At 36.2% G+C, this 15,207-nt stretch overlaps 1 long non-coding RNA gene across 1 annotated transcript in view; it reads left to right on the top strand.

Annotated features, from left to right (window-relative positions):
* Positions 1-13,855, top strand: part of LOC149459351 (uncharacterized) — a 136,341-nt gene extending 122,486 nt beyond the window's left edge. The window contains exons 2-3 of the long non-coding RNA XR_016313285.1: positions 923-1,022; positions 13,503-13,855. This is a non-coding gene — a long non-coding RNA (uncharacterized LOC149459351). The remainder of the gene's footprint in view (positions 1-922; positions 1,023-13,502) is intronic.
* The last annotated feature ends 1,352 nt before the right edge of the window (positions 13,856-15,207 follow it).

Raw genomic sequence — 15,207 nt, 5'->3', positions numbered from 1 at the left:
GTCCACCCCTGCACCAGACCAATTTGCAGAGAAACTATGGCAGTTAGCAATTTAAATAAGATATGTATTTTTAAAAAAAATTATGTATCCACAACCATTAGTGTCCTCTGTATGTTGGACACATTTTCCTATGCCCCTTTCATATGCAGGATATTATTTTATGACTTTTTATTCTGACTTCAGTAGAAACCAGAGTTAGCAATTGCAAGTACTGCGAAATATTAATAATTCTTTATTGCAATACTTTTCCTGTAAAGTTGAAAACAGTAAATATATTTGTCAGACATAATTAAAGCCAGGTATGTAGCATGGTGTGCTTGCTTCCAGGTATGCATGCACGCATGCATTCCCCAAACCCAATAGCAAACACGCCATGTTTATATACATTGTTGAGCCTGCAGCTGCCACCTGGTCAGTCCAAGATACACATCATGGCAGTGATAGCAGTTAGAGACCAAGATATTTTGATATATATTATAGAGAAGCAGTTTCAAGAGAATGGAGACATCCTGTCCTCAAACAGTAATCTAGGGCCCAGGTTTAATCCAAAAGGGGGGTCTCCCAGACTCCCTAGAGGTGTATGTTCAGACTGCAACACAATCTGTTTGAGAAAATTATATATGGTCTACAATTAATGAGGCCAATCCCACAAAAGACCCTATTAATTAAGGCCCCATTTGTTGTAGACCATATTTCCCTTAGATTGTAAGCTCCAAGGAGTAGGGCCCTCCTATCCCTCTTGTATTGAACTGTATTGTTGCTGTATTGTCTCCTGTTATATTGTAAAGTGCTGAGCAAACTGTTGGCTCTATATAAATCCTGTATAATAACAAGAATAATACTATATCCCTTTTGGAAGTCTGTGACAACACCCCGATCTCAATTTCGTAAACTGCGTGCGTTTTTTTTTATACTTTTCCAGGTTGATTATACTGTCATGTTTTGATGGAGCTGTCCTATTGTGTGGCGGTGTAGGTGCATCCCATCAGTGTAATGTCTCTGTAACAGTTATCTATTCGGTTGTGAGTATATTACTACATATGAAAATGTATTAATTACATGCTTAGTCAGTGGTAATGCTATGCTTCTGTTTATTTTCAGTGCATATTTTTTTCTCAGTTTCCCTAAAGAAGAGAATTTCTCAAAACACATTGGAACATGGGAAACTTACACCCAAATTGCATCATGATTGCTATTAAATGTTTTATCTTCTTTTTATGTGATTTTAATGAAATATGTTGAATACAATTTATATGATTTTTATAATCTGTGCACTGATAGCTGTGTCTTAAAAGTCCCATTCCAAACTAATTTTGTTAAACCTTTCATATTTTATGCAAAACTACAAAAAAAGTTTTATTGTTATTTGAACTTTATTGCATAAATATATTTTTATTATTATTTTTCATATACAGCCTATGAACCCTAAACCTTGCATGCATATATTGCTACAAGGAAGAATGCGGAATGAAAAGTTTCCTGATAATCACTGAGGTGAAGTGAAGAGTGAGAGGTCTGCATGCTGAAAGAGTGTGCTCGAGCTCATTTAACTGTGAAGTCACATCAGAGATGAACAGTCTACTAGAATGAGCCCTCATACACAGGCATGGTAGCGGAGGGATTGAAAGAGCATTAAAGCATTAAAAAGTCAATTTAATTTTATGCATATTATAAAACAGCATACAACAGTACAAACAATAGTGATGTCACATCTGGTCGGTAGAACGCATGCGAACGAGTGGCGTTCCTGCAATTTGCTGGAGCTTCTGCCTTCTACTTTTCTACATTTTTACAAAGTAGATGCATTCTTTAATTTATGTAAGTGAAATCTTAATCCCTGATCTCAATGAACTTAATAAAGTTACTACACTATGAGAGTTCCCTCTTCCCCTCTGATTTTTGTTATTGCAAGCAGCACTGCCATTCATCTATAGCCATATACTCCATATTAATGGTTCACCACACACATTTGGAAGAAGGTTGAAGACCAGGAAGAGAGAAGATACCTTTCACTAGAAAAAAACCCACTAGATTCTTATGCTTAATAGCAGTGGGTCCATCTTGTCTGGTGAGTGCGGATAAAGGAGGGACACAGGTCACCAATCACATTGTGGTTTTTGAGCACTAAGGCACTTCATGATTTACAAGAGCAAGGAGCACCTTATACAGGAAGATTCATTATAGTAGTGGAAATATTGCACTGTTTAAACACTATTTGGACACTGGAGGACACGTTAGAAGTCACTATTGTTTGTTTGTACTGTTGTGTGCTGTGTTAAATTATGTATTTGATCTGTTAAGTGTTTTACACTTGAGCAGCAGCTCCAGTTGTTAGCATTTACACATATCACAATTTTCTTTTACTCCTAGCGCAAGTTTTTTAGATTATAGTTTAATTTTATGGGCAGACTTTTGCAAGCTTTGGCTTGGGTTGGAATTGAGTACAGTATATGTTTAGGTGGATTTGTTAATAAATGACCAAAATATGTGTATTTTATTAATTTATATAACACCAACATTTTTGTTGTCTTTACAGATTCTACTGAACCCTTTATAAGCTGTTTTGCTAGAGAATTTCACAGTCTGATGTTCCTACTGTAATCTTATAGACACACACATGTAATAAAATACTTCATATAACATATATAATATCCCAGATAACATTTAGTGGATTGGCTTCATGCTTGTGAGCAACTGCAGCAGGTGTTCAGTTGGGTTCCAAGCAACTGCAACCTGCCTTGAACATATTCCAAATAGCTCAGCTCCAAATTTGGTTCAAAACTACTGATTGGAAATCACTGTATAGACATTAAAAGGCAATAACATGTCTTATAATATATACATAGACTATATGTCTCCATCTTAGCATGTTATGTTCTTTCACAAGCATCTGTAAATTGTGCTTTATATTAATCTATTTTCATTTTTTTCAATTCACATTGCATTTGCCCATCATCGTCCATGAGAAATCTAAAAATGACAACATGAGACTACACCACAATTATAGGAAAATGAATAGGAAGGCAGTACATACATTTATTAGTATGAAAATTATAGTAACTTGGCCAAACAAATCTCTGCCCTGAATGGAATATATATAATCTGTACTCAGTACTCCATGGGAGTGAAGTGATAACAAATACACATTCTTTGCTGACACAAAGGAAGGCTCCTCCTCTCTGTTAGAATGTCTTTTGAATGTTAGAAGTAATATGAAGTGAAATGAAAAAAAATATAATTGCTGGGGCATTACAAAGACGCTAACTTGGAAAGAAGGGCTGCTATTAAATTAGTCTATCTCCTGTGATGTTATTATACTAATTACAGAGATTTTAATTTGGAACAATTCCCAGATGTTATTAGTAATCTTTGTTGTATTTATCCCAACTGTTTGGTTTTTGTAGAACTGATTTCTGGTAGATACTGTGTTTAAGATTGATAAGTGTAGGTAACACAATGCAAATGTAAATTAAGAAAAATGCATACAACATATCTGAATAAAAAATTGCATATTCAGTCTAATAACCTGTATTATCCCTTCTGAGAAATGAGACAAAAATTACATTTTGTGAAACCATTTTTTACCATTGTTTTAACCATTTGTTTTTATTTCTACTGCTTTACAGCCAAGACTGAAGTAACTACAAAACCGTTCATAAATAAGAACTTCACAGTTTTAAAGTTAAGCTTTCTTTTTCCCATTCAGGGTAAAGTAAAAGGTTCATATAGTTCTCTTCTTCTCTTGGGTGAACATATGTTCTGCTTCCAGTATCAATGTGACAGCACTAGGCGCGTTGTCATTGCTCAAGTGCTATCACATGGGGCTGGATAAGGAGCCCATAGTCCTGTGTAAGCTCTGTCAAATAGACTTGGAATTTGCAAAGGGCTTTCTTTCCACCATGCCAAAAGCCTAAAAGAGGAAGAGAGTATGCATAGACTTCTGGGTAGAAAAAGAGCAAAATTAACCTCTTACTTTGCCTTACATGGACTTGACAAAATAATGTTACTTATATATTAATAACAGACAGCAAGAGACAGTGCAAAATTTGTAAATGATTCTGTTGAGCTCTTGATCTGCAATGAAACCAAATGTACAATATGTGAATTTTTTTTTAAATCCAAAATAGAACTGCCAAGCTGCCCTGATCTGAATTTTACCTTTCAAAAAGTTTTTGTTTTAGTAGACTGTAAACTAATTATGTGCTGATAGACATTAATAGACTGCTATTGCTGAAAAAGTATGCAGATTTAACTTTGAGACTTACTCTGATTTGCTTCATGCCTTTTCTGTTCAACTGACACACTAGGTAACCAGCATTCAGAAATGGCAAACTACATATTTATCTGAACAATTTTTTTTTTTACTGAATATGTTCCACCCAGTATGCAGGCATAATTATTTGCCAGTATAAATGATCAAATATCCTAAGCCTTAAATGTTTCAAATCCAACCAAAACAGTACAGACTTTAGGCCTCATTCACACCATATGTGCAGAAAAACTGAGGGAAACTGACATGCAGATTTCACTTGCAGTGACATCACTTGATCAGTGTTCATGTGAGCTTCAATGAGTTTTATACACATAGTAAATTACTGCGCAGAAAAAAATCTGCATGTGATACTAGTGTTGTGGTGTGAACGGGGCATATAGATAACAACTGATTTTATTGTGCCTTTGCAGTACTCATGAATAAAAATTGATGTCTCTTCACCATGCTGTGAACGAGCCCTTCAAGTCTGACTTTTCAAATTTTAATAGTCTGAATGTGCTACTAAATGTCTCAGGCTGCATTCTTCCTTGAGCACTTTGTAGTTTGAAGCTCAAAAAACACTCAAACTTAAAAAAATCAATTGTTCTCTATGGTGCCTGTTCACACCTGATTGTTCGAACAGGCACCATAGAGAACAATTCACTTTTTTAAGTTTGAGCATTTTTGGAGCCTTGAGCTTCAAGATACAAATCGCTCAAGTGTAAATGCAGCCTTAGCTTTAGTACAAAACTTCCTAGCAATCTGGCAAACACATTTGTGTCCAGTTCTCTGCCTACCATGCAGAAAATAAATCAAGACCTCTCCATCTGGCACATGGACATTTTTTCATGAATTGAGAGATGAGTTATTCCTAAAATGAACGGCACACCCCATATTCTTTACCAACAGTATTACAGTCCCTCCCCATTCACATACCCTCTTCTTACATAAATGACATGAACAGAATATTCCTCCTTCTGACAATCTCTTAGACTCCCTTAAAGGATAAGTTCACATTTCAAAATATGTTACACCCATATTTAGGGTATACCATTGAGCATCTACCATCTCACCCCCCCCCCAATCTCCCCTTCCTTTTGACAGTGGGCAGGGAAACTTATCCCCTCACCCACTTTCACAATTTGAAAACTGCGTGGCTGTGTGGTGCTACACCCAAAATGCCAAAATTCACAGAGTTCTGAGAATGTATGAAGTACAACTACTGTCAGCTGCTTGTATTTCTTAACCTCCCTGGAGGTATTCCCGAGTGTAGCTCGGGGTAAAGTTTCAGCACCACAAGCGGTAACCTCGAGCTACACTCGGGAATACTCTGCAGCATTGCTGCAGGATCTCTTCTTCACTTACCTTGTCCTGCGCTCTCATGATGTCCCTCCTGCAGAGTCCCTGGCAATGTCCTCCGGCTGATCCGGCATCTGTCTTCTGGGTTCTGTTCCCTGCGATGTCAGGAGGTACGGGGACCGAATGGCAGGAAATTTAAAAATGTGAAAAAGTGACATTCACTAAATACACTAAAATCACATAGTAAAACATTACTGTATCAAACCATTTCACATACATTTTGTCCCGAATGCTTTGTCCTGTGCCCTGCCTGCATTTTTACCATTCTTTCTGCCTGGAAACTGAGAAATGTCCATGGCGTCTAAAAAGCGTCCCTTTAGATCAAAAGCAGTTTTAGACCAGCTAGAGAACAGCGACAGTAAATTAAAACCACTTGCAGAATTGAGTGATAATGATTTGTGGGGAAATTCGTCATCAGACACTGAAAACAATTTTGCGACTTTGCTCAGTGATGTGCGAACTTTGCGCTATATTTCAAATTTCAGTGTTTTTGGTTTGATTATATTATTGAATTAAATGTATTATTATATTATTATTTTTTATGATTATTTATTAAATTATAATTTATGATTTTGTGTTTCAAATTTTAACATACCTGGGATGTTTACTAGACTCTTGTTGAATAAAAAAATGTACCTGATTCCCCTATTCACACATTCAATATGGATGGGGGAATAACTCCCAGTGAGCTATTGTGCTTATGGGCCAAATTTCAAGCCATGTATGACTACCTCTAGATGGTGTGTGCATACAATGTATATCATATTTAGTGTCTATCACATAATGATTTTATTTCTGTGCAATAATATATTGGTGGTCCAACTGTAAAACATGGTCATCTGGAACAATGGATGTAGTTAGAAAAACTGGCATGTAGGAAGTGTCTTCTGAACTATCATAAAATATTTTGTCAGCCCCTCAGACGTTTCATTGGTTATAATATTTTTGTAACCACTCTCCTCAAGGAACTGCATCTAGAGCTCCTGTTCTCTAGTTTTACCATCAAAACTATTCACATATGCTGAGGGGTTTATTTACTAAAACAGGAGAGTGCAACATCTGGTACAGCTCTGCACATAAACCAACCAGCTTCCTGGTTTTTTGTCAAGGCTTAATTGAACAAGCTGAAGATAGAAGCTGATTGGCTACCATGCACAGCTGCACCTGATTTTTCACTCTCCAAATTTGGTAAATCAACCCCTAATGTAGGCCATAGACAGGAAGAAAACCGGCCGGTTTTTTAACAAAAAAACGAAAAATCGGTCGTTCAATAGGCCGACGTTACCACCAACAGTAAATTTTTCTTCTCGTCTACGGCCTGCATTTAATTACTTCTGTCCCTGCAGAGAGCCCCACTATTATATTTGACATTAAAAAGTATTGCAGTTGCAACATTGTATCTATTTGTATCCATTTTGGATACAGATGGTTTTTTCGGATACAAATAGATACATTGTTGCAACCGCAATACTTTTTAATGTCAAATATATTAGCGGACTGGAATTCTTCTTTTTTCTCTTCTTCTTCTTTTTCCTCTCCTTCTTTCTCTTCTTCTTCCTCTTCTTCTTCTTCCTCTTCTTCTTCTTCCTCTTCTTCGTCTTTCTCTTCTTCTTCTTCCTCTTCTTCGTCTTTCTCTTCTTATTCTTTCTCTTCTTCTTCTTTCTCCTCTTCTTCTTTCTCTTCTTCTTCTTTCTCTTCTTCTTTCTCCTTCTTCTTCTTCTTTCTCTTCTTCTTCTTTCTCCTTCTTCTTTCTCTTCTTCTTTCTCCTTCTTCTTCTTCTTTCTCTTCCTCTTCTTCTTTCTCTTCTTCTCTCTTCTTTCTCTTCTTCTCTCTTCTTTCTCTTCCTCTTTCTCTTCTTCTTCCTCTTCTTTTTCTTCTTCCTCTTCTTTCTCTTCTCCTTCCTCTTCTTCTTTCTCTTCTTCTTCTTCCCCCTCTTCTTTCTCTTCTTCTTCTTCTCCTTTTCTTCTTCCTCTTCTTTCTCTTCTTCTTCTTTTTCTTCCCCTTCTTCTTCTTCCTCTTTTTTCTCTTCTTCTTCTTCTTCCTCCTCTTCTTTCTCTTCTTCTTCTTCTTTCTCTTCTTCTTCTTTCTCTTCTTATTTTTTTCTTTTTCTTCTGCTTCTTCTTTTTCTTCTGCTTCTTCTTTTTCTTCTGCTTCTTCTTTTTCTTCTGCTTCTTCTTTTTCTTCTGCTTCTTCTTTTTCTTCTGCTTCTTCTTTTTCTTCTGCTCTTCTTCTTTTTCTTTTTTTCTTCTGCTTCTTCTTGCAGGTCATGGCCCATGAGCAGATTTTTTTATCGGTAAAAAAAAAATCGGCCGATTTGCCCATCATTGCCGCAAAAATCGTTCGATTGGCAAAATCATCCAATTTTTTTCCAACTTTACCGATCAAAAAAATCTGACAAAATCCAGAAAAATGGCTGACCAATTAACCCATTAACAGTGCGAAAATTGGCCGATTTCTTTTTTTCGCCCGAAAAATCGGCCGATTTTCGACCCATCTATGGCCTGCATAAGAGTCTCTCAGAGGGCCAGTGACTGTCAGAATCAGACTTATGTTGCAGTGAATTGAACTCTGCCAGAACCATTGATCAGGCAAACTTTGTACTTTCCATTGTTAATCTCATTTATTTTATTGTCACTTGTTGCTCATATTTTCTAATAGTAAGTAAATATTTATCTTTCACTATTTTCTTTCCTTTTCATTAATTATTAATGGCATTTAAAAATCATTAAGCTCTTCCGCCGAACTTTGATGATACTCTACTTCTCCCTTAGCACTATCTAGTCCCTCCTTGTGAAGGCACTACCATTTTCATTTAAATTATACGTTGGTCTGGTCCTGAGAATACCCTTTCTGCCCCAGAAGTCATACACCTCCCCATCTCCTCAGTACCTTCCTCTGATTCTTCCTATTCTCCTCCCCTCCTCTCTCTCTCCTACCTTAATCCTTTTGCCATTGCCTTACGCAGAACCCTCGTGTAGTTCAAGAAAATATTGCTCTCCTCCCAGAGCTTGTCATGTCTCACCTTCCCTTGTTATGCAACACTTTCAACTGTTCTCAAGGATTCCTCATTAACTGTGTATCATATTGCAATCCCTTTCTGTGGAAAGGCAACCTGTTCTCCTTTATCTCCCCCCCCCCCTCCCGCTTGTTTTATTTTCTGTTTTTTGTTTTGTTTTGTTCATTTACATGTATTTGAGATGCCTTATGTTTGTTCTTTTGGCTCTGTAAATTAATAAAATGTTTGAACAAGAAAAATCATTAAGCTGTTCTCTAAATGTTTTAGACAAGAGCTTAAAGAATTTTTTTTTTGCCTTTGTGGAATACCACCATATTGTAACTCTCTTATATCCCTGTTCGGAGGTTTAGTAAATGTAACAGTCTTCTTAATGAATTGGTACAGAAGATACTGGGAACAGTGTGAGCTTTCCATTATACAACAGGGTGGCAGCTATTGTTTGTGTATATAAAGGTTTCTCCAAGGAGTTAACACTCTCAGCCTGCTGGCATTTAGATTGTTGTCCCTTGAGCTGGAAAATCCCTGTGCAGGGTGAGACTGAGAGTGCCATCATCACAATTACAGACATATAGATAAAGATAATACAAATATATATATAACAAACAACATATATTTTTCCATTAATTGTATCATAATTTTTATTTAAATGCCTGTATACTTCTTCAAAATAATTGTTAACAAATATTATTGCTTCTAGTATTTTGTTTACTTATAGTCTTTTAAAAATTTATTTTAGTATTTTTGCAAAAATTATTTGCAAGAAATTTGCAAGAAATAATTATGTAGTATTAGTTGTCAGAGAAGCTGAAATGTACTATAGTTCAGGAGAAAGCTTTGACAGAGTCTGGGAGAAACAAAATCCCATGGTTTCTATTGCTTTTAATCCAACCCTTTTACCCGCACACCTACTGTGCATAGCAACTTGTCACTGACCCTAGCCATGTCCTATTTTCTCTCACCCTTTGAGGTTGCACATGTGCAACAGTGCTGAGCGACAAACTAATTGTACAACATTGTCTAGCACAAGCCATGCAGAAACTTGACTGCCTCTGTGCAGGGCCAGTGCTCTCAAGGAAGGAAATTTCTTTCTAGGTGGTCAGCACAAAAGCTCAATTTTAACAAACATCATTGTGTATATTTCAGGCCACAGAATCACTGAAGTAGAAATTTGAACTATAATAGCTAGAATATAAAAGACACGAGAAAATAAATTGCATCTATGTCCTGGGTTTGTTCAGTGCTACTTAAAGCAAAGCCTTTCATTTCTAACTTTGCTTCTTGGTTTTAAAATGTAATATTCTACATTTAAGATATATACGTACAAATAAGTCTACCTTGTGTGAATAATGTGTTTAGGAGTGAGGGCTTAGAATTACTTTATTATCATTATTATTATTATTAGAAATACTTTATTTCATTCATTTTACCTTTCAATTAAAAATAATTACAAATGCCTTTTGATAGTGTATTTAAAAACTATTTAACACACCCAATATATAAAAATAATCTGTAGCAATAGATAATAGATCACTGTTATAGTACTGAAACTTACAGTATATGAGATATATACAGTATATACTATATATAAATTGCTTAAAATACCCTTGTCTATAGGAGTTAATTTACCAAAGAATCTGAGAATTTTAATTCTCCTAGTTAACCCCTTTGTGACTGCAATATGTCCACATGAAAAAATTCTCTTTCTGTGAGAACATTACTTAAGCTTGCAGCTTTTGTGTGTTTTTAGTTCTCCGGCCTGATGCTAAACTGGCAAATTTGTCATATTGTTATTGTCAAGTTAACTGATCCATACTGACTGAACTTTTTCTGAGTATCTAAGCTTCAAAAACCTCTGGTCACGAAATGGTAAATATGTGTTCACATCGATCATCAAAAATATATATACATTATTTTTGTTTCCCTTGCTCACAATCGGATAATAAATAAAGCTTATCTGCCACACTAAGTAAGCATTTAAAAAAAAAATTTGCCCAGTTCAGTTTAGTAAATTAGCGCTCTGGATTTTTTTATTACATATACTGTATATCTACATACTATATTCTGTGTGTACACACCACATGAAATATTGCTAGATTTAGCCATTTCATTTTATACTCCTCTGATTTTATAATCATTACTAATAGTGAAAATGTGAAGGGAAATAGAAAATTTTGTTGTAATGCAGTTATTTAACCAAATAGCCAAATGATCTGACAGGGAGTAACTGTAAGTGGCAGTTTACTAATGTGACAGTATGAGACTGTGCCAACATGTATATGGCCACAAAAGTGACATAGGATTCTCAAACTAGCAGTTTGAGATGCTCGGACTTGTTGATTGTGAATGGAGAGTATATTGTTTTATGTTTTCTCCTGATTTGGTAGTTCTGGACTGGGGCTGGGAGCTTGAAGATTCAAAAGAGCATTGGACAGGATGGAACCTTTAATCCAGTATCCAGGTTTCCCTTGACTCTTGCAGCCTGTGTGAGGTCATAGGTGTGCAAGGTCATTATAAGGCGAATCTGAGCATAGCTCAAGGGAGGCAGAGTAGGAATTGTTGCTGGGGGGGGGGGGGGTGTTGGCTCCTGTCTGGAGCCCAAGGCAATATCCGCTAGACTTCACTCCAGATGGGAGAGATTCCAGGCTATTGGACTGAGAGAGTCAGGCCAGCTGAATGAGTCTGGGAGAATGTGCAAGTCTGGGAGTTGAGACAGTAGGGAGAGATTCCAGGGGGCCAGAGGAATCTGTGAGTCTTGGGGGAGTAAGGGTGCCTGGGGTATTAGGAGAGCCTCTACCTAGGGCCTGGAGGACCATATGTAGAGGCCAGCTGTGGGCCCATGCAATGAGGTACGGCAATTATAGTGGAGTATGTATAAGAGCTAGGTGGCTCAGCATTATTGTTTGGTGTGAACCTGAAACCCCTGCTTGGGAAACCTGATATTGTAAGGAATTTCTTTTCTGTTTCTTTTTCATAAAAGTGGGCTATCAGGACCTTAACTATTGTTCCTGTCTCCTGTGGACTCACTGTACAAACACATCTAACATGAAAGCCAACACCCCACACATCACACTAAATAGGAGCAAAGTTAAAAGCAATAGTGCAAAACAGATTCAAGATGACAAATAAAATGCAGAATATTACACCACGGATTAAGAGAGCTGCACAAACATGCACTCTTTACACACTGTAACTTAATCAGGATAACATGTGGCTGCATAGCATTGTTGCTGCTTCAGTAAAACAGTTCAGAACACAAACTGCTACTTGCAATTATCCTTATAAACATCATTCTTTGTTGAAATTCAGGGTAGCTTTGGTAACACAGGCAAACAGCTGGAGAGGTCTAGGGCCCAATGTCATAGGCCACTCCACTGGAATAGAGTGCTCTGGTAGAAATTAGAGAGGGACTTTCTACAGTAGCTGGGTTTTAATGGGCAGCTGCCTGCTATTAGGTTCTGCCTGGCTGACCACACTCTGGGTGTGACAGCAAAGGGCAGTCCATCTGGCTGCAGGTTATTTCTCCTGCTACTTCCGCATCATCTGGTGTGGCCTTTCTGATCTGCTGAGGGAAGGAAGCTGAGGAGCTTACCTTTCCTGGTTGTATCCAGGAACCCAAGGTGTTGTGAAAAATTGGAGTTAAAAGGGCCTCTGCCTGCATCTGAAGATAATGAGTATATGGAGTATAGGTACATTAACAGATAATATTGATTTGTCCCTTTCAGTTGGGCTCGTTTTGTAATGCCGATGACATTTTTGCTTCTCCCAGCCACTCCTACATTTCTAATCAATGTCAGGGTGACGGACACTCATTAGAACTAAGGATGTAGCTTGGAAAAAATCTGTGAAATTTCCTTAACATTACAAAACAAGTCCAGTTGAATGTGACTACTACTAGCTATACTATGACCTGCATAAATAAGAATCTTCACAGAGATATTGTTATGTAGTTGCTAGCAAATATCATAAACAAACCAATTTTAATTACTGTACTTTATGGGGCTTAACTGTAAGCGTTTATTAATACAAACTAAATGTTCATTACAAATTTCCGTAGAAATGATAAAATATCATGTAAGGAATGAATCATTTGCACGGATCATTAATTCCTCTATTTTCATGTAATTGAATTTGTCAGTAGTACCCTCTCTAACTGAAAACCAGTCATAACCACTAAATTAAATAATAATTAAAGAAACAAGTATTCAAAGAATTGCTCAGAAGCTAAGGTGCCATTTAACTAACACATAGCAATTTAATGTAAATTGCACTTCTTATACGAGCAGTTCCGAAAATTGTGCATCCTGTGGTTCATATATGTTTTATTTAACAAACATGTTAAGTATTTCACAGTAGGCTCACTCTCTGCGCTCAGAAAACCTAAATAAGAAGTAAAAGCAAACGAATGAAAGCAATACATTGAATAACACGAGGAAGTTAATAGTAATATGTTGGTTGATATGTATACTTGCTTTATTATTTCATTGCATTGCACCAGAAGTAAAGTTTGTTGTAAAAAATGTTTGCAAAATTAATATACAACATATATTACATTTTTAAAAATCTTTTCCATAAATACTGTATGTTTGTGTAAAGACTTTTAAAGAAGGACTCTGCATGCAGCATGTTTCTAAAGCCAAAAGTTTTATTTTAGCTTTGGACAGATGATGATCATTTAAAACTAGAGTTGTGCATGATGGAAAAATTTGTTTTGTTTAGTTTCAGTTTCATTTGTGAAGTAAATCATTTTGTTTCGTCATAATCGTTATGTTGGAATGATTAAATTTTGGAACAATTAGTTATTTCGGGAGAGTATATATTTGTTGTTCAGAATCAATTCCTATTTTCAGAAGTTCTGTTATTTTTCTGTTATTTCAGAAGATTGACCATATCCCTGCTAGTCCAACCCACAAAGAGAAATGGAATGAGCTGACTGGATAATATTGACTGGAGTTACATACTTCCGAAAGTAATGAATGGAATGAAATGAATTTTGGATACATTTGTTATTGCTCAGAGATTCTAATGGATCCACCTCCATCCAACCCAAACAGAATAAGTAGGAATCATATTATTGCTCTTATATAACTTAATGTATTTATTGCAATATATTTTCAATTAATATTTAGTGCATATTTTATATTAATGAAGAATGTTAATGCAAAAAGAATTGGCTGATTATCCAAGAGTCAAAGACTCTCATCCAAATAAAACAAATTAATCCAAATTAATACTTATTCATTTGTTATGCTATTAAGTTGAATTAATTTCCCCATTCTCAACCGACTTTCTTTGTTGGGCCACGCACATACAAATTAAACAAATGATCTCTCAAGTTCAACCCCAATACAAAAATAATCTTATTAGAACTAGAATATTAGAATATTACGCTCACTGGAATACAAACCAATGGATCTGAGTCAATTTGGATCATTTATTATGTCATTATGTAATTACAGATGCTTCAAACATAAACAAAAGTCCCAAATTATCACATCATGTCATCCGAATGAAACAAATGAATACAAATGAATTAGCTGTTTTCATTATAACTTATTTCGGATTAGTTGAAATTTCTTACTAATATGATTCAGAGATTCGGATACATCAGAAACTCCTAATCATGCAAATGTCCGAATTTTGATTTGTAACAGAACGAATCACTCATGTCTATTTTGAAACCTTGTCTGTTTTTTATTTCTGCCTATGTCCTCATTGGGGAGATTCCCTCTTTCAATTGGTCATGGTAAGCATTACCACTAGGACTTAAAATAAGGGAAAAAACTAAATTTGGGGTTGCCATCGGAACAGGAGAAGAGATTAAATTTTTCTCTGCGAACATCTGTTCCAGTGACAGTAAGATGACATTTATCTACTGTAGAGAGTTTTTCTTACTTCCTTCTGAGTCTATAGAACAGGAAGTGGATATAAATCTCCCCAATGAGGCAAAGATAGGGAAAAAATCTATTTAAGAGGGCAAGTGAAAATCATAGTTCATTTCTCAGTAAGGGAAATGAACCCATAGGAATAAATGAGGCCACAGCGCACATGCACAATATGAAGAGAAGCTGGCCGACCTGTATTGAGCTAAGGTCATTGGTTTGGGTGGTAAGGAAAGTAGTATCTTAAATGGGCTTCATTTACTGGTGTGGGACATTAATTAAAGGACAACTTTACCAAAGGTTAAAGTATATGTAAAGTAAACCTATACTTAAAAAAATGTAGGCTATCATTGTTGACTTTTCTCTTTGAAAATGCTGTTTAAAACTTGCTTCTCCTGGCAAGGTTTGTTTCAGAATTGATTAAGAGAATTTGCCAACATCTGTTTATTATGAGGATTTTGATCCTACCTAATTGGATATAATTTGGATGAAATGTTTCAGTAGGACAAATACACACGGGGAAGTGAATGGACATGAATTACCTCTGCTCTGCACCATCTGGGCTGACTAATTGCCTTAAAGCACATCATGTGCTCTTGGAATCAGCAAAACACCACCTAGCTACACGTGTGACCTGACAGGCATCAGTGGACAACCAGGGGTTACCAAACAAAACAAACAAAAAAAAATCCTCACACAAA

Source organism: Staurois parvus, unplaced genomic scaffold (assembly GCF_062004578.1).
Source record: "Staurois parvus isolate SC_StPar_1 unplaced genomic scaffold, SC_StPar_1.0 ptg000262l, whole genome shotgun sequence".
Classification (NCBI taxonomy): domain Eukaryota; kingdom Metazoa; phylum Chordata; class Amphibia; order Anura; family Ranidae; genus Staurois; species Staurois parvus.
This window is presented reverse-complemented; position numbering and strand designations above follow the sequence as displayed.